Source organism: Schistocerca serialis, chromosome 10 (genome assembly GCF_023864345.2).
Source record: "Schistocerca serialis cubense isolate TAMUIC-IGC-003099 chromosome 10, iqSchSeri2.2, whole genome shotgun sequence".
In the NCBI taxonomy this organism is placed as follows: domain Eukaryota; kingdom Metazoa; phylum Arthropoda; class Insecta; order Orthoptera; family Acrididae; genus Schistocerca; species Schistocerca serialis.
Genome location: NC_064647.1, coordinates 81,349,541 through 81,373,120, shown reverse-complemented (window position 1 = coordinate 81,373,120; position 23,580 = coordinate 81,349,541).

The following is a 23,580-nucleotide window of genomic DNA, read 5'->3' as shown; positions in this document are numbered from 1 at the left end:
GTTTTGTCCCAAACTCAAACTGTTTTTCCATCAGGTCGGCAGTGAAACAGAAGCAGATATCATGATCAATGATGGCGCCATGGCCTCGGTGACATGTTGGTAGCATCCTAGTGCATCTTCCTAGAGCAAACATTTTGGCGTAGTCACAGGATATGGATCTATTTTCCAAGAATAAACACTGTTTCAATAAAAAAGACACTGCTTGGATTCCTCACAGACGACATCCTGCAAACAGCAGATGGCCGCAAACGCATACATTCCTCCGTCTCCCTAGATTTCTGAGACGCGTCCAGGACGATACCACTTTGTCGAATCACACGGGTTATGTACACATATGTGAGGTTGTCTAGCTGAATACGTTACACAGGACAGCTAATGTACCGTAGAAACATTGAGTGTGCCTCAAGAGCGTGTTATACGACCTCTAAAATTCTCAGAAAACATAATCGATGTATCAGAGAGTATTAGCAGCTCAATGAGTGTGTTCGATGAAGACGCTGTTGGGTGCAGAAAAACATGGTTGTTGGTCATCGTAAGGAAATGCAGGAAGATATTTATAAGTTTTTCCCTGTTCATTTTCTGCATAACTGAGACTTTCAATACTGTTACTTTTGACTGGTAGTAGAATTCCACTTTTCGATCTGAATCTTGTTTTTCTATTCGTCTTGTCTTTTTTTCTTATAGTATCTAAATATCTGGCTTTGTAACTATAGCAAAAATGTGTATTTATTCTGCCATACGTGTTTCGTTTCCTGATTTTTCCTTACATACAAAAAAGTCGTCTGCATGCAGATTTTCCCGGTATCCTTGCCTTTGGGCTGGTGTTTTCTGTCTAATTTTCTTTTAACTTGCACCGGTATACATTCTGTGACGTAAAACTGAACTAACAATACGCCACTAAAATTTTTAAATACCTGAAGTAATGGTACAGGATTTACGAACGCCATGACCACAGCAATGAAGAATTTCCTTCTTTACTTATACAACTGAGCTGACAAGTCGTATACAGATGGCGGTAGTATCGCGTACAAAAGGTATAAAAGGGCAGTGCATTGACGGAGGTGTCATTTGTACTCAGGTGATTCATGTCAAAAAGGTCTACGATGCGAGTGCGGCCGCACGAATTAACGGATTTTGAACGCGGAATGGTAGCTGGAGCACGACGCATGAAACATTCCATTTCGCAAATCATTAGGGAATTCAGTGTTCCGAAATCCACAGTATCAGGAGTGTCCAAGATGCTACTCCAGGCGGGTGAAATATGAATGTGCGCAACGGAAAATAATAAACACTAAAATGATGATTTGGCCTTGTCTGACTACCCCCTGAAGCAGATCTTAGGATCTCTTCATTCTCTTTTTATATATAAATTACAATCTAAACATAAATGTATGATGAAGGCAATTAATACTACTAAATCATAAACGTTGTTCAATATATTTGTTATAGATCAAAATCAACCCTTAAAGTACAACTGTCTATATTTCCTAACTAAAATTATTAATCAATTGCCCAACTCTGCCCCTTATTATGACTACGCGACCTAATATCAACAACGCGAAAAGACTAACATCATCTACATACCAAACACTAGAAGACACTACTTTCAAAGATAATCTACTGTGGTGTGGAACCTCAGTAGAAATAAAGTAACGTGATCACAGCTGTTTAGCCTTATAGCCCTAATAAGACGAAGCAACTTGCAATATCACCGTATGTACTGCGTCCAGTGCATCGGCGTGTTGGTTCTCGTACTCGTCTGCGACGATGGAAGGTCTCCAGCCACAAATAAACTCTTTCAAACACTAGGACGGCAGAAGACGGTCCTTTGACTAATATATTATAATACCGTCTTTTCCTCTCTGTGTTCTACAGACGAGAAACGCGAACTCCCAGCCGCAAGGACGGAGTTCAGATAACGTCTCATCGAAAGTATAGGCAGAAGACGTGCTCCCGATTACTGAATGCTGCGTACTCAATGACGACTTCCAACCCGGAGGTGAAGTCCAGGATGGTATACGTGCGCAACAGTACAGTGCCTAACTGTTCTAACTATAAACTCTCCTGAGAGCAAAGACAGCCAGTCCGTCTGTACCAACAAAGCTGACACCGACCGACCGTCACACACGGGCGATCACAACCGGAGACTTCGTCTTTCCACTGCTGGATTCCCAGCAAGGCTCGGCTCCCCACCCTCGTAATTCCAAAAAGGAATCATATTCCCGAAGCCACGGAATATTTTCCCTCTCTACAGATTCTTCCGCACGCCGACCAACCATATTTTAGTCTTTTGTCGTCCAGTGCGGAAAGTTTGCGATGAAATACTGGTACAATGGTATGCTTCTGAGTAAAAATCCTTGGAAATAACCCAGCCTGCGTGGTTTCCGAGGTGATACTTCTTCGTTCCTCTAAGCTGTGTCCAAGCTTTCCAGAGTTCAGAAGTATCATCCGGTTATCCTTCCGGCCCTACTACAATAGCGGATGGCCGCCCCTGTATTGTGTCTTCGCGCTCAGGTGTCCAGACTGTCCGTCTTGACACTTCCTGTGTGGAGCTGGACCACCACACGTGTGTGGGCCTTCCACCCAGGGCTGCAGTTCCACCAGCCATTTCATTTCCAGTGTCGTTCCAACGTCTACTAGTACAGGCAATCATTCATTACGTCGTTCTGATAATAAAGATACTCCGTCGCCTTTCATGCAATAAGCGTTAACAATTATTTACAAGGCGTACATGACAATGTGAGTCTTCTTTATATATTCATATACAGGGTCTTACAAAAAGGCACAGACAAACTTTCAGGAAACATTCCTCACACACAAATAAAGAAAAAATGTTATGTGGACATGTGTCCGGAAACGCTTAATTTCCACGTTAGAGCTCATTTTAGTTTCGTCAGCATGTACTGTACTTCCTCGATTCACCGCCAGTTGGCTCAATTGAAGGAAGGTAATGTTGACTTTGGTGCTTGTGTTGACATGCGACTTATTGCTCTACAGTACTAGGATCAAGCACATCAATACGTAGCATCAACAGGTTAGTGTTCATCACGGACGTGGTTTTTGCAGTCAGTGCAATGTCTACAAATGCGGAGTTGGCAGATGCCCATTTGATGTGTGGATTAGCACGGAGCAATAGCCGTGGCGCGGTACGTTTGTATCTAGACAGATTTCCAGAACGAAGGTGTCCCGACAGGAAGACGTTCGAAGCAATTGATCGGCGTCTTAGGGAGCACGGAACATTCCAGCCTATGACTCGCGACTGGGGAAGACCTACAACGACGAGGACATCTGAAATGGACGAGGCAATTCTTCGTGCAGTTGACGATAACCCTAATGTCAGCGTCAGAGAAGTTGCTGCTGTACAAGGTAACGTTGACCACGTCACTGTATGGAGAGTGCTACGGGAGAACCAGTTGTTTCCGTACCATGTACAGCGTGTGCAGGCACTATCAGCAGCCGATTGGCTTCCACGGGTACACTTCTGCGAATGGTTCATCCAACAATGTGTCAATCCTCATTTCAGTGCAAATGTTCTCTTTACGGATGAGGCTTCATTCCAACGTGATCAAATTGTAAATTTTGACAATCAACATATGTGGGCTGACGAGAATCCGCACGCAATTGTGCAATCACGTCATCAACACAGATTTTCTGTGAACGTTTGGGCAGGCATTGTTGGTGATGTCTTGATTGGGCCCCATATTCTTCCACCTACGCTCAATGGAGCAAGTTATCATGATTTCATACGGGATACTCTATCTGTGCTGCTAGAACATGTGCCTTTACGACACAACATGTGGTTCATGCACGATGGAGCTCCTGCACATTTCAGTCGAAGTTTTCGTACGCTTCTCAATAACAGATTCGGTGACCGATGGATTGGTAGAGGCGGACCAATTCAATGGCCTCCACGCTCTCCTGACCTCAACCCTCTTGACTTTCATTTATGGGGGCATTTGAAAGCTCTTGTCTACGCAACCCCGGTACCAAATGTAGAGACTCTTCGTGCTCGTACTGTGGACGGCTGTGATACAATACGCCATTCTCCAGGGCTGCATCAGCGCATCATGGATTCCATGCGACGGAGGGTGGATGCATGTATCCTCGCTAACGGAGGACATTTTGAACATTTCCTGTAACAAAGTGTTTGAAGTCACGCTGGTACGTTCTGTTGCTGTGTGTTTCCATTCCATGATTAATGTGATTTGAAGGGAAGTAATAAAATGAGCTCTAACATGGAAAGTAAGCGTTTCCGGACACATGTCCACATAACATCTTTTCTTTATTTGTGTATGAGGAATGTTTCCTGAAAGTTTGGCCATACCTTTTTGTAACACCCTGTATATGATGTACAACCTATCACATGATGCCTAATGGTGTTTGTAGATCACAGCAAAATATGTGCCAATTGCGAAACTGTTGCCGGTGCAGGATTTTGTTGACGATCTGACCTCTCGAGTGTGTCCCATAAATGGTCCGTGCAATTCATGTCGGTTGATCTAACTGACCAAATCATTCGCTCGAACTGTCCAGAATGTTCTCCAAACCTATCGTGAACAGCTGTGTCCCAGTGACATGGCACATTGTCATCCATGAAAATGAAGTCCACGAATGACTGCAAATGGTCTCCCAGTAGTCGAACATGACCATTTCCAGTCACGGATCGGTTCAGTTCGACCAGAGGAGCAATTACATTCCATGTAAACACAGTCCACACCATTGTTTTTTCAGTGCGTTGTTGGAGACTTGCGTCCCTGGCTTCGTGGCGACTGCACCATACTTGAACCCTGCCTTCAGCTGTTGCCCACTAAATCGGGACTCATCAGACCATGCCACGTTTTTCCAGTCGTCAGGATCCAGCCGTTATGGTCACAAGCCCAGGAGAGGCGCTGCAGGCGATGTCGTGCGGCTAGCAAAGGCACCAGCGCGGGTCCTCTGCTGCCAGTCTTGCGTGCCACGTTGGTTTCTGCAGTTATTTCACGCAGTGTTGCTTTTCTGTTGCTCTCGGTCATTAAGAGAAGGCCGTCGGCCACGATTTGTTGAGTCCATGCCACGCCGAGTTGCTGCACTATGACGGGGAAAAGGAGAACCGATACGACATTAGGAGATATCCTATGATTTTTATGATTTTTGTCACCTCAGTGTATACAGGCTTTCCACAAAGAAAATAAATCAGAACTTGGAAACTGTTAGAGACTCGTGGTTTGTTGTGAAATGTTCAGCAGTGTTCAAAGTTCTTTTTTTTTAGTGATGCCAGAATTCCGAAACGTTCCCAACTCTTAGTTCGTAGAACATCAAGGTAATTTTCCAGGCCGGCCGGAATGGCCGTGCGGTTCTAGGCGCTACAGTCTGGAAACGCGGAACCGCTACGGTCGCAGGTTCGAACCCTGCCTCGGGCATGGATGTGTGTGATGTCCTTAGGTTTACGTAGTTCTAAGTTCTAGGAGACTGATGACCACACATGTTAAGTCCCATAGTGCTCAGAGCCATTTGAACCATTTTTTGTTGCGGGAAAATGTAGAATATTGCCTCTGCAGCCCTTGTAGTTACATGAAGTCCGATAGATGGCGGAGCTGTACGAGTCCTTCAAAGGAAGGAAAATTGGGTTTAACGCTGCGTCGACATCGAGATAATTAGAAACGGAGGACAAGCTCGGATTGTGTCAAGGACGAGGAAAGAAACCGGCCGTGCTCTTTCAAAGGAACCATGTCGGCATTTACCGGGAGCTATTTACGGACATCACGGAAAACCTAAATCCCGTGGACTTCAAAATGGTGTTTATAATGGAGGTGTCTTCCAAGCAGAGTGTAGTCATTGAGTTGCTTTTTGCGCAAAACCAGAGCATCGCGCATATTCGTAGGCTCTCGCAAAATGTCTTCGAAGACATGCCAGTGAACAAAAGCACCGTGAGATTTTGGGCGACGCGTCTGCCATCATCACAAGGTCGCACAAACCCGTCCGATCTCTCGCGTGTTGGCAGGCTGGACACAGCTGTGACCGCTGCTATGTTGGAACGTGCGGACACTCTCATTCGAGGCGATCAAAGCATCACACTCAAACACCTCGCTGCTCAACTGGATGTCCCTGTTGGTGGTGCTGACACATTCGTCATTGGCCGTGCGGTTCTAGGCGCTACAGTCTGGAACCGCGGGACCACTATGGTCGCAGGTTCGAATCCTGACTCGGGCATGGATATGTGTGATGTCCTTAGGTTAGTTAGGTTTATGTAGTTCTAAGTTCTAGGGGACTGATGACCACAACAGTTAAGTCCCATAGTGCTCAGAACCATTTGAACCATTGTTTTAATTTTCCAATTTGCTGCACAGGCAATCATTGCAGCATCAACAGTTCCGACTGCTTCATTGATTCGCGCACGGATGTTGGCAATGTCAGTGAATTGTGTTGTGTACACGCGACCCTTGATGTAAAGCCACAAAAAGAAGTCTATCGGCGCGATATCGGGAGAACGCGAAGGTCAAGGAATAGAAGCATTATCACCCACGCACCTCTCAGGAATTACGTCATTCAGCGCATGCCGCACACTCACACTCTAGTGTGGTACGGATCGTTATGCTGGAAAACGATGGTCGGGTGCAGCTCTTTGATATGTGGTAGCAGGAACTGTTCCAGCATGTCCAAGTAAACATCTCCCGTTTTCTCTGCGAAGAAAACTGGACCTGTCACCCTAACGCGCATTAGGCCACATCAAACTATAAGCTGCGTGCCGTCTCAGACGTGTTCACATGCTTTGGGGTTTAGAGACCCAAATTCTGATGTGGCGATTCGCGAGTCCAGAAATGTGAGACGTTGCTTCATCTGAATACAAGAGCTTTCTCAGGTGTTCGCTGTCAGGATCTATGGAAGCCAACGGTGAGCATGCAAACATTTGACTGCAATGATTCGACCATTTACAAAAAGGGATAACCGCTTATGCAATACTTTACGGACAGTTCATATTGCTTCCACCAATTCACGTGAAGCACGACGAGTTGACTTCTGGGGGCTAAACTGAAATGCAGTTTGTGATTTGTAAACGGGCTTGAGACACAGGGGTCGTCTAATTCGAGAAAACTCTCTGATACTGCCTGCCTCTTTAAGGTTTTGAACCACCTCATTATGCTTGTTTTGTCTATTTTGACGTCTCATAGTTGCAGCGATGATTTCGCAGTGCTCTTGCATCCTGTATGCACAAAAAAATTGTGCTCACTGTAAGACCAGCACATACATGAGAGGCATACGATAATAACCTGCATAAAGTAACAAGCTAGACACATTCAGTGACAAACCACATAATATCCAAAATCATCCTAAAGATGAAAGACAATATAATGAACTACATGAAATAACAGGTTTGACATATTCACTAAGACGCTCATCCTGCATAAAAACATGAGCAACAGCCAGTACTACTTCCACAAAACGGTATCTCTATGACTCACACTCTTAACTGAAAACTAAATACAATAGGCAGAATATTTCATATAATCCTAGGATTCCTCAATCTATGTTGATTATTGTAATTGTAAGAGAACCAGAACACGCAGATATGAATATGAACAGTCACAGACGGGTGTGAAATAAAATGAAGAAATAACCAACTTTGTGTTCAAATGTGTGTGAAATCTTATGGGACTTAACTGCTAAGGTCATCAGTCCTAAGCTTACACACTACTTAACCTAAATTATCCTAAGGACAAACTACACACACCCATGCCGAGGGAGGACTCGAACCTCCGCCGGGAACCAACTTTAAATTAATAAAATTATAGACAGCCGACCAGTTGCAATGGATAAATAAATTCTTTACCTAGGTTTCGACAAATATAAATTTGTCTTCTTCAGAAGGTAGCAATTTTATATTAGTAAGGACTAATGTACCGTCGCCGTTTTTACAATTGTCGGCATAGATCCATGTGTTAAAAATAAAATATAGCCCTAGAGTTACACTCAGTCGGTTGTGAGCGCTGCAAGATCCATGAGCTATTTTATATTTGCGTGACAATGCCGACAATTGTAAAAACGGCGGTGGTATATTAGTCCTTACTAATGTAAAATTGCTACCTTCTGAAGAAGACAAATCTATATGTGTCGAAAGCTAGGTAAAGAATTTCTTTATCCATTGCAACTGGTCAGCTGTCTATAATTTTATTACGTGAAACCGTTGCTGTTGTGCAGCTACGTTTAAAATATTCAACATTAAATTGTTGAAACAATACGGCTATACTATTTCCAGTCTGCCATGTGGGTTGTGCCTTGTAGGACATCGTTATCCAGGAAAACGATGAGCCTTAGGGTTCCGTCCTGAGTGTATCCTCTTTGCTATCGCCACTAACCCTATCATGGCCTGTCTCTTGCAGAGCATTTCCGGCTCCCTTTTTGTTGACGATTTTGCCATTTACTGCAGTTCTCCACGGACCGGCGTTTTCTTGGTCGTCTACTCCTGGAGCATCGACAACGGCTCTCGCTTTTCCACTGACAAAACCGTCTGTATGCATTTCTGGCGACGCAAGTGGTTTCTCCCATCATCTTTACATCTTGGGCCTATTGCCCTTCCTTTCGTTGCACCTACGAAATACCTGGGGCTCATACTCAATAGGAAACTCTCTTGGTCCTCCCATGTGTCTTACCTGGCAGCCCGCTGTACGCGGTTCCTCAATGTCCTACGTGTCCTCAATGGTACTCCTCGGGTGCCGATCGAACCACCCTCCTCCCTTGTCCGTTCGAAACTCTACTGTGGGTGCTTTGTTTATGCATCTGCATGCCCATCCCTCTTACGCCGTCTCAACACGATCTACCATCATGGCATCCGTTTGGCCATTGAGCCTTTTACGACAGCTCGGTTGAGACTCTGCATGCTGAAGCTGCCGAACTACCGCTGTCCTACCGCCGTGACTTTCTCCTCAGTACGTATGCATGCCGTTTGTCTGCCATGCGTGGCCACCCCTCCTATGCCTCCATCTTTGATGATTTCTTTGATCGTGAGTATGGGGCTCATCCTTCTTCTCTGTTACCTCCTGAAGTTCGCTTTCGGCACTTGCTTAACTTCACACTACCTGCACCTCTCCCATTGGGTGTGAACACCACCTTGGCTTCATGAAGCGGCCCATGTTAACTTTGGCTTTCATTCGCTTCCTAAGGACACTACTCCGGCATTGGCCTATCTCCTTCAGTTCCACGACCTTCGCATGGAACTCAGTGATAGTACCTTTGTATACATTGGTGGCTCTCGGACAGACTGTGGGGTCGGGTGTACCTTCGTCGTTGGCACCTGTGTCTTTCGGTATCGGCTTCCGGCACACTCCTTACTATTTACAGCCGAAGTCTTCACCTTGTATAACACGGAGTACATCTGGCGACACAGTCTTTCCAATTGTTGTCCTCTGCTCAGACTCACTGACTGCCCTTCAAAGTCTATGTGCGCTGTAGACCGCCCATCCCTTAGTGCAACCGGTCCAGGAAAACTGTCAACCGCTCACTCTTGATGGAGCCTGTGTGATGTTTCTGTGGTTCCCGGGTCATGTCGGCCAGCCAGGAAATGAGGCTGCTGACGCTGCTGCCAAGGCTGCAGTCCTCGAACCTCAGCCCGCGAGTACCTATATTCCCTCCGATGATCTCTCTGTTGCCGTCTGTCAGGAGGTGGTGTCCCTTTGGCATCGCCAATGGTCCTCCCTTCACGGGAATAAGCTCCGGTTCATTAAGCCTCTGGCCGGCCGGGGTGGTCGAGCGGTTCTAGGCGCTACAGTCTGGAACCGCGTAACCGCTACGGTCGCAGGTTCGAATCCTGCCTCGGGCATGGATGTGTGTGATGTTTTTAGGTTAGTTAGGTGTGGTGTGCATACTGTAAGACCTTCAGTACACACACCATCCGATTATTTGACTTGTCGCTCTAACGAAGTAGGCGAGTGTCAGCAATATGTCTCGTGGTCTTATCGTGGCGTGCTTATCTTCTGCCGTTAGGTCAGACGATAGAAATGCCACTTGCACGCTTAGAGTAGTAGACTGACGGTTACCAACTTTAAACAGAACTTGATTAATTTCCACACACATTTATTAAAATAATAAAAAGCATAAAAATTACTTAACTTGGTTCTGGATGATATTTACAATTGACAATCTGAAGTTCCTTTGGTCTTGGTACGTTAATCTTATTCTCACATCTCTCTGATACTTGACAAAGTGTCTATACATTTCTCTTCATGGCTATGTAAAGGAATATGATAATCTTATTAGGTACAGACTGAAACTTGACTATAGACTGGTACAGACAAATGCAGACTAATGCAGACTCATGCAGACTGACTTATCGGAGGTCTGTACACTCTTTATAATACCTAGCGTGTTCAGGTATCACTGCGCGAGTGTGATCCGCGAGGAGAAAAGGTTCTACAGTAGCAGCAATCTCATTGGCTGCGTTACATATTAATACGCGGATCGGCGGAAGCAGAATTTGGTCCGTCTCTGGCAGCGCCATCTCGTAGTGCGGAGACGGAAGAGCGCTGTGCCTGCACTGTTGTGCTTAGTGGGGCGCGCTCTAGTGGGAAAGTTGTGTACGCGCTGACTACGCGGAATTATGTACACATTAGGTTTAACTAGTTATAAGTTCTAGGGGACTGGTGACCTCAGAAGTTTAGTCCCATAGTGCTCAGAGCCATTTGAACCAACCATAACCAGTAATTTTTTTAATTTAATTTTATTTTATCCTCAACAACCTTTCTTTTTTTTCGTTTACGAAAAATACCAGAACTCATCTTTCGGTGTCCCACATTTATTTTGCATGGCTTTGCTAGGATGTGATGCTGTGATTGAAGAGTGCTGCTAATCGCTCACAGGCTCGACTCACTCGTCCCAGTAGCAGGAAGCCTTTTCTTCATTTTTTAGGCGCGTGGAGCAGGTGAGGTCGCAGCAGCAGGGGAGACGAAACAAGCAGGTAGTCGGGCCGCCGCGAGCGGGCCAAGGCGAGGCGAGGGAAGGGTTGCGCCGCGCCAGTCTTCGCTGCGTCTGCCGGCTCTCGGGGAGCGTGTGAAAAGCGGTCGCAGCTGACGGGACCCCAGGCGCGGCTACGGCGTCGGACACGGTACCAACTGCCGCTCTTCCCACTAGCAAGCAGCAGTGTGGAGGAAACTCAATCCTGACGACGGTGTCAGCTGTGACGCCGGAACGCTGCGCCTGTAAGACGAAAAATAACGTGGCCAAACACGTCGGGAGTGCTAATGTGCCAGAATGTCTGTTTATGGTACCATCCAACTGCTAGTTGGCAGTCGTCTGAAGGAAAGAAGACGATCTCGTCAGTGGCGTCGGAACGTTGTCTCTCGAAGACGTAAAGCGCGCGACCAAACAAACTGAAAGAGGTTATTTTGGCAGAATGTTGTTTCTCGGATCATATTTGCGTACACTCGAGCTGGTAGTTCACACTTATCTGAAGAACAGTGAAACTCCTGAAAAAGCTAGCGCTGGCTCCGAAACGATGGACGCTGAAGACGAAATCTACGCGGCTAATCAAATTGAGTTTACTTTCGGCATAATGTAGTATCCCGGTTCGTATTTTCGTATCCTCTGGCTGGTCAAACAGTGATGCTGAGAGCCAAGATGTGAATTGCGCGATGTTGTCCTATACCGTAAAAAAATAAACTTACAACGTGGTGCAGCAAACTGTTTATTGAGATTCTCCATTCAAGGTCCGTATCGAATGCCATTTCCGACATCAGTAATTTACTGCCGTGTACCACGATTATTTATTATATTCTACTTCATGCTGAAAACTAAACCCGCCTTGTCGTGTGAGGACGTGATTGTATTAAGTATTCACAAAGAACTGACGACCGACCTCTTCGGATTATTAGTGCCAATGTGTCTTCTCAATTACCCCAGAACTTCGTCCACGAAGAGTGTGTCAGATTTCTTCTGTGTGACAGATCGGGACTCGAACCTAGAATTTTGTCTTTCCTTGTGAGCCATCCAGAGACGACCCTAGAATACGCTAGTATGGATCCAGGGCGACAACAGGACCGAAAACGTCGCTGTCAACACACACACACTACAATACAGAAGAGCAATGTGTTTGCGTTATTAAGTACAGATGATTCGACTGTGTCAGTCTTGGAATAACAACGCGTCAGGTGTGCGAAAAGCGAGAGTGCTCAGAGTCACCGAACGTTAATCACAAAGACTGTGAGGCAGCCTGTTCGGTTGCTCGCTGTTGATGCCGTTTCACGGCGAATCTTAAGAGACTAAGAACTCAATGCAGAGATGAGCCACAGCGGCCTCCTCGCCCATTTCTTGTCTTCCACCCGAGAAAACGTCCGTGTGTTTTCGTGAGGAAGTACTGGGAACTGGTCCAAGTTAGCGCATCATGATTTGTTTTTTTTTAAATAAGGAGATTTTTTTTTTTGGGCGTATTGCTTTTCGGCTTCTGACAAATAGTGTGACAAAGTGTTTGCTTCCACTCAGTAAGATGAATCTGTGCAGTGTTCTTAAGTACAGATCTTGCTCGAATACTCGTGTGTTACCTGTCAGTGATAAGCGAAAGTGAGCAGTCAGCACGTGAACAAGTGAGTGAATCGTGGCCTGCCGTCACTTCGTCGCAGCGCCTGAGAGAGTGTACGGAGCATCCCAGCGTGCGTTTCTCGGCTTGAACTGGGAATGAAACCGAAGACACCGTAAGTACTCACCCGTGCTTTATTAAAACACCTTCTAGTATCGTTACAAGTAACTAGTTATTTCTGTCTTATCTTCAAGTGGGACATTTTTTTTATTTTTATCCAGTTTTAGGGTTGTGTACCTCAGTAGATCACATAACTAATGAGGAAGTATTGAATAGGATTGGGGAGAAGAGAAGTTTGTGGCACAACTTGACCAGAAGAAGGGATCGGTTGGTAGGACATGTTCTGAGCCATCAAGGGATCACCAATTTAGTATTGGAGGGCAGCGTGGAGGGTAAAAATCGTAGAGGGAGACCAAGAGATGAATACACTAAGCAGATTCAGAAGGATGTAGGTTGCAGTAGGTACTGGGAGATGATAAAGCTTGCACAGGATAGAGTAGCATGGAGAGCTGCATCAAACCAGTCTCAGGACTGAAGACCACAACAACAACAAACCTCAGTCCATGAAAACGGAACACTGATAGGATCCCTTTTATTATCCGTTTGTCTGTCTGTACGTCCGACTGTTAAGATCACTTTTTCACAGGAACGGGTATACATATCAAGTTGAAATTTTATGTCAGATACTAAGGTCTCTCAGCAGTGTACAAAATTTAAGCTTCTAAGTCGGTCCAGTCAAAGGCTCCGTCCATTTGTGTCACATGTTTCGATGCTCGCAAACCCACTCACCAAATTGTGTGGTACTTCCGGTTGCCCGAGAATCAAGAAGATTTTCAAGAAGCAAAATTCCACAGTACAAGTAAAGGGAAGAAAGAAACAGAAACTTGTTTATTTGCAATTATATCACAAGAAAAATTTTCTTTTTTAATTTGTTATCCGACTTCAGATTTTAAATTGAAACATTATCAAAAGTCTTGAAAATTGCGGGGCCGATATCGTGCCAGTTTGAATGTCGGTAACAGGCTGAAATCGTCTAATTCTCGATTCGCAGGATCGACGAAATGCCTATATACATAATTAAGTTTGTGTAGAACCTTTAGAGGGCGAGCTCTATTCGCACCTGACCAAATTTTTATTCACCGGAGGAAATGTTTTCTTTTGTTTTAAGTAAATCTCTCATTCTTACTCTTGAAGGGAGAGAGTTGACTGATGACAGAGCTCATGCTCTTCTCAGCAATAGGTCTGGTTTTTCTGTTTGGACACAATTTATCTGTAGATTGAGGAAAAGAAGAATTTTGAATATATTTCGTATTATCCTTTTAATTTTTTCGTTTTAAGGGAATAAGCTATGATCCCGGCATTCACCTTACAGGTGGGAAAATACGTCTAAAACCTCATGTGGGATTATTTTGTAGAACGTAAGAGTGTTATTTTTATTTCGTTTATTTGTAGGTTTTCTTGTAAGAGAGAGCTGATGCTTATGCTTAGTCTGAAGTTCTATTTCATTGTATTAATCGTCAGTTTTCTTGATACGTTCGGCAATTGTGGATGTATCAAGCGCACTGAATGTTATTTGTCACTTTCAGCCACAATGTTCAATAATGCTGATCACGGTTTCTTTTTTCCCTTCCGTGTTGGCCAGCTATCGATCACATCACTATTTCACTTCTTTCTAGATTTATCTTCCATTCCAACATTTTCCAAGCATGTTGCTTCGCCGCACAACGTCAGATCTGCACGATGATGATGATGATGATGATGATGTTTCGGATTGTGGGGCGCTCAACTGCTCAGTTATCAGCGTCCGTAGAAATTCCCAACCTTTGTTCAGTACAATCTCGCCACTTCCATTAATGATGGGGAAACAATGAGTACTACGCAAACACCCAGTCATCTCGAGGCAGGTGAAAATCCCTGACGCCGCCGGGAATCGTACCCGGAACCCCGCGCTCCGGAAGCGAGAATGCGACCGCACGACCATGAGCTGCTGACAGATCTGCACGATGTAGAATGAAACGCATTCTGGATTGTCAGCGAGATAAATTCTGTGAAATCTGCAGTTTGTCAGTACCATGCTTCAGTTGTCACTTTTTATCACTTAGCTCACATCATTGGGTACGAGTTTTCTGGTGATATGTCTTTAAGGATTTTGCCAGTTACGGGGGGAAGGACGTCAAACGGGCCGACTTGGAGCAGGAGAGGCACCACAGGACATTTTAATTTCCACTGTCTATACTTTTACAAGTAAATTCATAAAACTTTGTCAGTATGACCAGGAAGGATTTAGGATTCACACTCGTAGCGGCGGAAGTTCAAAAACATAACAAAATAATTTTTTTACACGTGAAATTTCATCATATTTTCACTTACTATTGGATGCATTTGTTGCTAAAGGGTACACTTTTCTTCATAAGTAAGAGAGACTGTTCGATGTACTTTGCGCAGTATACAAACCATACTTACATGTGTGTGAAACTCTAGAATCTATTTAATTTATGAAAAAATGAGTGAGCTGTTACGTTTTAAACTTTATGTTTAGAAAAAAATCACATTTTGTAGTTAATTATCTCAATTTTTACCACATTTTTTAATAGATTTGGAAAATTCTAGAGTTTCATACTGTGCAAAATTCATCAAAGAATCTCTCTTACTTGTGAAGAAAAATGTACCTATAGCAACAAATGCAGCCAACAGTAAGTGAAAAAAATGATGAAATTTCATATCTACAAAAATTTATTTTGTTATGTTTTTGCACTTCCACTGCTATGAGTGTGAATCCTGAATCCTTCCTGGTCATGCTGACAAAGTTTTATGAATTTATTTGTAAAAGTATAGACAGCAGAAAATAGAATGTCCTGTGGTACCTCTTCTGCTCCAAGTCGGCCCGTTGCCGTCCTACCCCTCCTAACGTATTCGAATTTATTTTCAAATGACAACTGAGCAAACAAGCAGATACTAACACTAAGTGTGTTTAACACCTCAGAGCTTTCTCGGTAACTTTCTTAGACGTTACGCTTTGTACGTACACTGCGCTGTAATGGCACATTTAAAAAACAGTCATCGACAATCGAACGACTTCGGCGTCTGTTTTTTACTTTACAGCATTAGTTGACGTGCACAAAATTGTTCAACTCAATTTTCGTGGGGCGGATAAGTTGGGAAGTTGAACCAGTGTGACTACCGGAACACTGATGCAGCCTGTCTGAGAAACAGGAAGTCTGTCACAGGGAAAATGGGGCAGTAGGCCAAGGCGATCCTGTCGCACCGGGTACACAAGACTGACTGCTCGGCCAGCTGGTTTACGGTACACCTTCGCTGGGGCTCTGTTATTGTTCGGTGGTACAGCGTGTGACTGACCCACGCTACGGCATGCTCTGCTTCTTTCTTTCTCAAAATGTCTACGCGATTCTAGATCACTGCAGGTTTTTCTTATGATTACATCTACTGATGCAGTAAGTGTTTGGCAGAGATTTCGTTGAACAACTTTCAGACATTTTCTGCCGTTACACTTTCCAACAACACGTCCAAAAAGTGAATACCTGAATCCTTCGGCGCGATTTATAATTTTTCTTATTTTGTTACGTCAGTCAGCAAAATATTTTGGCATTCAGAAAAGAAAGTCGACAGTTCAAATTTTGTGGTAAAAATGTTGCCGTAACGAAAAACGCCTCGTCTTTAATGATTGCAAACCCAACTCTTTTGTCATATGGGTGACACTCTCTTCCCTGTTTCACGATAATACTACACGATTTGCACCTTCTTTCAACTTTTTCCATGTCTTTCTTCAGTCGGAGAGAATTAGGCGATAATTTTTTGGGAGCTCTCTGAACGTTAGAAAATATCGCCGCGTATGTATGTTTGCTTGTGTGTTTGTGTGTGTGTGTGTGTGCTCCAAATGAGCAAACGCCTACCTGTATGTTGGATAAATACTTCTCGGTTTTCTTCTACGTCGCATTTGTTTCCGTACTCAGACTTCCAATGACTTTGTCACCATTCGGAGATAACTTTCGCAGTAATAGGGTCTGTAGTTGTATCGAATGTTGTTGGCCGAATTATGTTACGTCACCGAAATTCTATATTCTACGTGATATCAGGTCAATATCTGTGACTGAGGCACGCTGGTAGTGATGCTGATTTTTTTAGGTGGGAGAGAAACCGACTTACTTCTCCGTAGAGTTTTTGCGTCCGTCCGCAGCTCGTGGTCGTGCGGTAGCGTTCTCGCTTCCCACGTCTGGGTTCCCGGGTTCGAATCCCGGCGGAGTCAGGGATTTTCTCTGCCTCGTGATGACTGGGTGTTGTGTGCTGTCCTTAGGTTAGTTAGGTTTAAGTAGTTCGAAGTTCTACGGGACTGATGACCATAAATGTTAAGTCCCATAGTGCTCAGATCCATTTGAACCATTTTTTTTTGCGTCCAGCGCCCAATTCCGCGCACCGCTAAGCGCAAAGCAGCTGTTGCGGCCGAGGTTCCTGTTGCACATTTTGATCCCAACGGTTTGTTTGACCACAGGATCCCAGCTGGCAGATGAGGGGCTGTGTGCTGTGTTCTGAAATCGTAGATACAAAGTGACTAATATAGCGGCCACTGCATTCATCACAAGCTATTTTCATAATATCCAGGGACACTGAGACCAAGACTCTATTGTTGTAGTTCCGACAAACGAAACGAGTGTATATGCTGATCATCTTGCGATGGTTTAGTATCTTTGCGCTTTCGTGTTTTTCAGCTATGCTTATTGTAATATCTCGTTCACTACAGCTGTTCTTCCAGATTTCAAATGACTCTGAGCACTATGGGACTTAACTTCTGAGGTCATCAGTCCCCTAGAACTTAGAACCACTTAAACCTAACTAATCTAAGGACATCACACACACCCATGCCCGAGGCAGGATTCGAACCTGCGACCGTAGCGGTCGCGTGGTTCCAGACTGTAGCGCCTAGAACCGCTCGGCCATCCCGGCCGGCTCTTCCAGATTTCATGACGTATCATGACATAGCTGTATCTACTAGTACGACAGACAACTCCTGATCATTAAGAAGTAGCTAGCCTTTGAAAGCATAAGTATAAAAACAAATCTGATATTGAAATAATGCCGAGAAACATTTATCCGACAATATCACTAACTAAGCACTCATGTAGTACCAACATATGGCTACTATCGAGGGTACCAATCATGTAAAACATCATGGAATTTACTCGCAGCTCACGGAGCTGTGATATGGGACTTCTTCGTATTTTTCACAATTGTGCTGAGAAACGTATTTCTCAGTAAGAATGTGAAAGGAAAAAGTACGCCCCGCGTTTAGAAACTGAAATCATAAGCATGTGGCACAAGCTGTGAGTTACTGAAGTGCAGCAGTTCTCCCTCTCCCTCTCCCTCTCCCCCTCTCCCCCTCTCTCCCTCTCTCCCTCTCCCTCTCCCCCCCCTCTCTCTCTCTCTCTCTCTCTCTCTCTCTCTCTCTCTCTCTCTCTCTCTCCCTCTCCCTCTCCCTCTCTCTCTCTCACACACACACACACACACACACACACACATCCCGAAGTTTGTAGACTTGATCGATGTTTTTCTGTGCTTCCTTACTAATAGCCGTCTGTAGTTTGTTTGAATCCTCCTACTCTTTAGTGTTTTTCACCTAACCATAATCCACCCAAAGTATCCAGAATATTATATGCAACATAACACGTCTACCACAGGTTTCGCCATTGTAAAACCACGACGCCCTATGCTGCTAGCTGTCAATATTTCCATCCCATTACTTCCCTTTCCTTCCCCTTTTCATACTTCATGTCTGTATGTACAGACGCCGTTCAAATACATACAGTTCTCTTAAGAATTTCTCCTCTCTTAAAAGCTAAATGGGTAGCCAAAGAAAAAAACAGAGAACACTGGAAAGAGTAGGCAAGTATTTAAGACAACAGGAACACTTACAATAACAAGGAAAGCTTTATTGGGGCGTTAATAAATTTTAAGCTATCCAGGAATTGGTAGCGCTGGAAGGAACAGTAGAGGAAGAAAAACCTAGCAGAGAGAGAGAGCTGAATATGTGTTGCACGTTACCTAGTATTAAGACAAGAAAATAAGAAGAGATGGAAGATTCTATCAAGTCAGCCTATTCACGGAGTACACATAAAATCCATTTTCTTGCTTTTATCCTTTGTGCTTCTTCAGTTTTAATTTGTCTGCATGTTTCCTAAAATCATTATCGTGTTTCCTTTATGATTATCGTTCTCTATGACCTCTTTCGAAACAGTACTACTCTCGAACCACACGATATCTGAATATTCTTCCCCGATTTTTGAACAGTGTTTGACACAACTAAATTGCTAAGCTGTCTGTCTTAATCCGAGCCACTCTATTTGGCCCTAGGTTCTTCGTTATCGTGCGAATCTCCTTTATAATTAACTTAATTCTCGCATTGTTTCTGCTCGCATTTGAGCTACGCTAATGCTTTTTTTTTCCTCTTTTGACTTCAGTCACAATTCACAAGTAATCAGCCTTTCTGTTGCATTCAGTACTTTCCAGACACTTCCCCTAGTTTCGCCCATAAGTAAAATTTAATTTGCAAATGTTAGTATTTGTGTCTATTCGCGTGCCAGACTTTCTCTACTCTGATCTTTCATTGTTCCGATACTGGAATTTAAATGCTGAAGTGACAACCTATCATAAACGAACTGCAAGCCGGCCGTGGTGGCCGTGCGGTTCCAGGCGCTGCAGTCCGGAACCGCGGGACTGCTACGGTCGCGGGTTCGAATCCTGCCTCGGGCACGAATGTGTGTGATGTCCTTAGGTTAGTTAGGTTTAAGTACTTCTAAGTTCTAGGGGACTGATGACCACAGATGTTAAGTCCCATAGTGCTCAGAGCCATTTGAACCATATTGAGAATTGTAATTCGTGTGTTGAAGTACGCCAATCACGTTGTAGTGTATTTAATGAAGGAACACCTGAAATTTAAGGTATAGTGAGTATGGGAATATAAATTAAGTGTAGCTTCTAAACATCATGAAAATAGTTGCTGTACATCGAAACGGGTTGAAGTGAAAGATATTCGCACAGCTGATTTACTTTCTATAAACTATTTTTTCAGTTACGAAATTCTTGAGTAGCTAGGCCCTCTATACGAAAATCACTGGCTGTGCTGTGTGCAGTCTGTGGCTGCTTTGCATTGTTGTAATACTCGCCATTGTAGTGTTAGGCAGCTGGCTGTGAACAGCGCGTAGCGTTGCGCAGTTGGAGGTGAGCCGCCAGCAGTGGTGGATGTGGGGAGAGAGATGGCGGAGTTTTGTAATTTTTCATGAACTGATATATTATGACTTGTGATGATATTAAGGTAAATACATTGTTTGCTCTCTATTAATATCTTTCATTTGCTAACTATCCCTATCAGTAGTTAGTGCCTTCAGTAGTTTGAATCTTCTATTTAGCTGGCAGTAGTGGCGCTCGCTGTACTGCAGTAGCTTGAGCAGCGAAGATTTTTGTGAGGTAAGTGATTTGTGAAAGGTATAGTTTAATGTTAGTCAGGGCCATTCTTTAGTAGGGAATTTTGAAAGTCAGATTGCGTTGCGCAAAAAAAAATATTGTGTGTCAGGTTAAGCACAGTCGTGCAGAATTGTTCAAAGGGGACGTTTCATATGTCGACCCTTAGCCTAGGATACCTCACTGGAATCTTCTGATTTTTCTGTTGTAGTTTGTGTAATTAGTGTAGATTTTGTTTATTGCTAGCGCGTAATTGTAGAGAAAATCTCCTTTGTAGTTGCAGTCTTTCATTGTTGTACAGTAAAACAGTTGTGGCATGCATGTAGATTTGCACCAAGGATTTCGCAGCTGCGCTGGTAATTAACTAGATATTATTTTCAGTGCTATTTTAATGTGTTCTCTTATTTTTTATCTTCAAATTATGTTTTTCTGTGTTGTCGTGTGAAATACTGTGACAATAATGGCGTGTGAAAAACGTAATACTAGGCTCCAAAGTAAACTGAGAAATGACAGTGAAAATGAAAGCAGTGTGTTAGCGCCACCGAGTAATGAATTAACTGATGTTCAAAGTAGTAATTTGGTAACTGTTCATAGGGAAATGGAGCAGGCGGCAAACAATGGCGTGGACAGTGAAACAATTAGTGAAGAGGGACGCATTATCGATCGATCGGTCGGCAACAGCTTGCCTCAGGAATCGGGAATGACAGGACACAATTTTGCGAATACTGTAGACTCAGGTTTTGGGTTCTCACCGTTTTCTCAAATGAGTCAAGACACATTTTCTGCTTGTCAAAATGTGAATGTTGCCGGTGCAACTTCACTGCCGAAAAGCACTGAGGAACATGTTTCAGACACCAGTGCATTGTTATTACAGTTAATGCAACAAATGGGACAAAAGCTACAAAAGTTAGACACAACACTTGAACAAAATCAGAAACAAATGGGACAAAATCTTAAAAAGTTAGACACAGTGGAACAAAATCTTAAAAAGTTAGACACAATGGAACAACATCAGAGACAAACACAGCAACAGTTAGACTCATTGGAACAAACTCTTGAACAAACGCGTGAAGATTTAACTACTGAGTTACATAACATTGAATCGAAATGTCAAAAAGTCTGTAATGACGTAAAAACACAAATTTGTGAGCATTTTCAACCTATTTTTTCGCGGCATGAAAATGCATTACAGAATCACGAAGCAGCCATAAAAGAACTGCAAATTATTGTTCATGAAAATCATGAGACCTTACAAGCTAAATTTGACTCAGTTGCATCTACCGATTCGGTTACGCAACTTGCAAAAACTCAGGATAACTTAAAGGACACAGTAGATTCGATTTCAACACAAATGGACACTCTGAAACTTGGTTCAGAAAAACACACTGAGGAAATGTGTTCATTATCAGAGAAAGTAGTTGAACTTTCGGATCAGCTAAATAATTTATCTACGAAGGTAGATGATAATCTGAATGACGCAAAACCGGTAGCCTTTAATGACACAGAACAGAGCGAACAAATTAGGAAATTCAAACAAAATCAGAATCAGATTAATACGCAACACCAAAGAGAAATCCGGGAAGTACAAGATCAGCTGACACAGTTAATACAAGAATTACGTATTTCAGAGGATACTCGGGCCCCAATACGGGAAGAGGGACTTAGAAATACGGAACAACCACAAAATAATAACACAGGACACTTCGGAAGTTATGAAAGAAATTGGCAAGGTGCACCGAATTTTGAAATGGAACCGCCGAAACGACATAACAATGACCGATATGCGACTCGCCGACATGATGACTTTGACTATAAGCTGTTCATTACTACACGTAAATTCAAAACATTTAAGAATTCTGGGAACGACATTCATCCACAAGCATGGCTCCATCAATTCTCTCATTGTTTTCCTCCCAACTGGTCATTAGAGCACAGATTAGAATTTATGTGTGGCTACTTAGAGAATGAACCAGCTGTAAGAATGCGGTCGGTCATTCACGATTGCCACAGTGAAGGAGAATTTTACCATGCCTTCCTCTCAGCATATTGGTCTCAAGCCACACAAGACCGGGCAAAACATGGTATCATAATGATGAAACATTTCGAACAATCTGAATTCTCCAGTCTTGTGAAATATTTTGAAGACATGTTGCATAAGAATCAGTATCTTTCAAACCCATACAGCCCCTCAGAACTCATCCGCATTTGCTTACTCAAATTGCCTGAACATTTACGACATATTATTTTAGCAGGACGTTGCAAAGACGACATTGAAGCATTTCAGGGACTCTTACAAGAATTAGAAATTGACACTGACAGCCGCCGGATGCGAAAACAGGAAAACAATCACTACAGGTCACATACGTCACAACTCCGTGACGACAGAAACAATAACTGGACACGACAGGTCTATTCTTACAACGCAAATCGTGACCAAAATAGACACCACCCGTACGACAACCGTTGGCAGAGTAGTAATAGTTACAGAGAAAGATCGCATTTCCGTAGTAATGAATATGACAGAGACAATCATAGAAACAGACAATTTGGCAACCAGAACAATTATTATCACGGGAGACAGAATAACTTCAGACGCAACAGTCCAGCGCGCAGTTACGATTCAGGGAGAAATTCTCCACCACTTAACCAACAAGAAAGAAGCTACAGGAACTACCGACATGACGACAGACGATGTGATCGTAACGACAGACCTGAACTGCATCAGAACTGTCGGGATTTAAACAGAGCAGAGCCCTATCGGCAAGGCGAATTTGTAGAAGTTAGGTCTCCAAATTCCAATAACGACGCGCGCCAACAAAGGAACAGACAATGACTCGCACCACAGACAGCCGCGTGCGCCGGCCGGCTCAGAGAAAAATAACATAGACGCTAACCTTGAGAAAAAAATTCCAGTATTCTTTACCGACGTATACCACATGATAATTGCGATGAAGTTGAAACTCTGCGTACTAGGAAGAGTAAAGGTTTACACCACATTTCACATGTAAAACCGTTTATTGAAAGATAATCTGCTTTTTAACTTTGTCTTTGCCATAAAACTTTTCACTTTACATTACTAGTATGCTTGTCAGACTTAGAATCTGTTAACATGCAACAATGTTTGAAGTTAAATATCCAGTCAAGAACCAAGAGAACTTATTGAAACAGAAATGACGAATGCATTGTTATAGTGAACAGACGTCACAGTGTTATTGTGTGTGTACATTCTTGCTTGTTAGTTGCACGATTATGGAACGACTATAAGGCTTACATACTTAGGACACATACTGGTACTGCTAATGAGATTTTAATGCAACATTTCGGTTTACTTGAAAATACATTATGGATTTAAAGTACTTTCTGTGAGATACCAGAGGACACAGTGGTTAGTTTATGTGACAGCTACACGATTTTATCACGACGCTACTAATGAGTGACAATTTACAATGTTGCTTTTGCGGTGTATCTGTTTTATATCTGCACAGTTTTTCTGAATTCTTCTGGAAAGTAAAACAGGTTTTAGTAGTAACTTTTGTGGTATAGCAACAATGAGACAGCCTTTTTTTGTG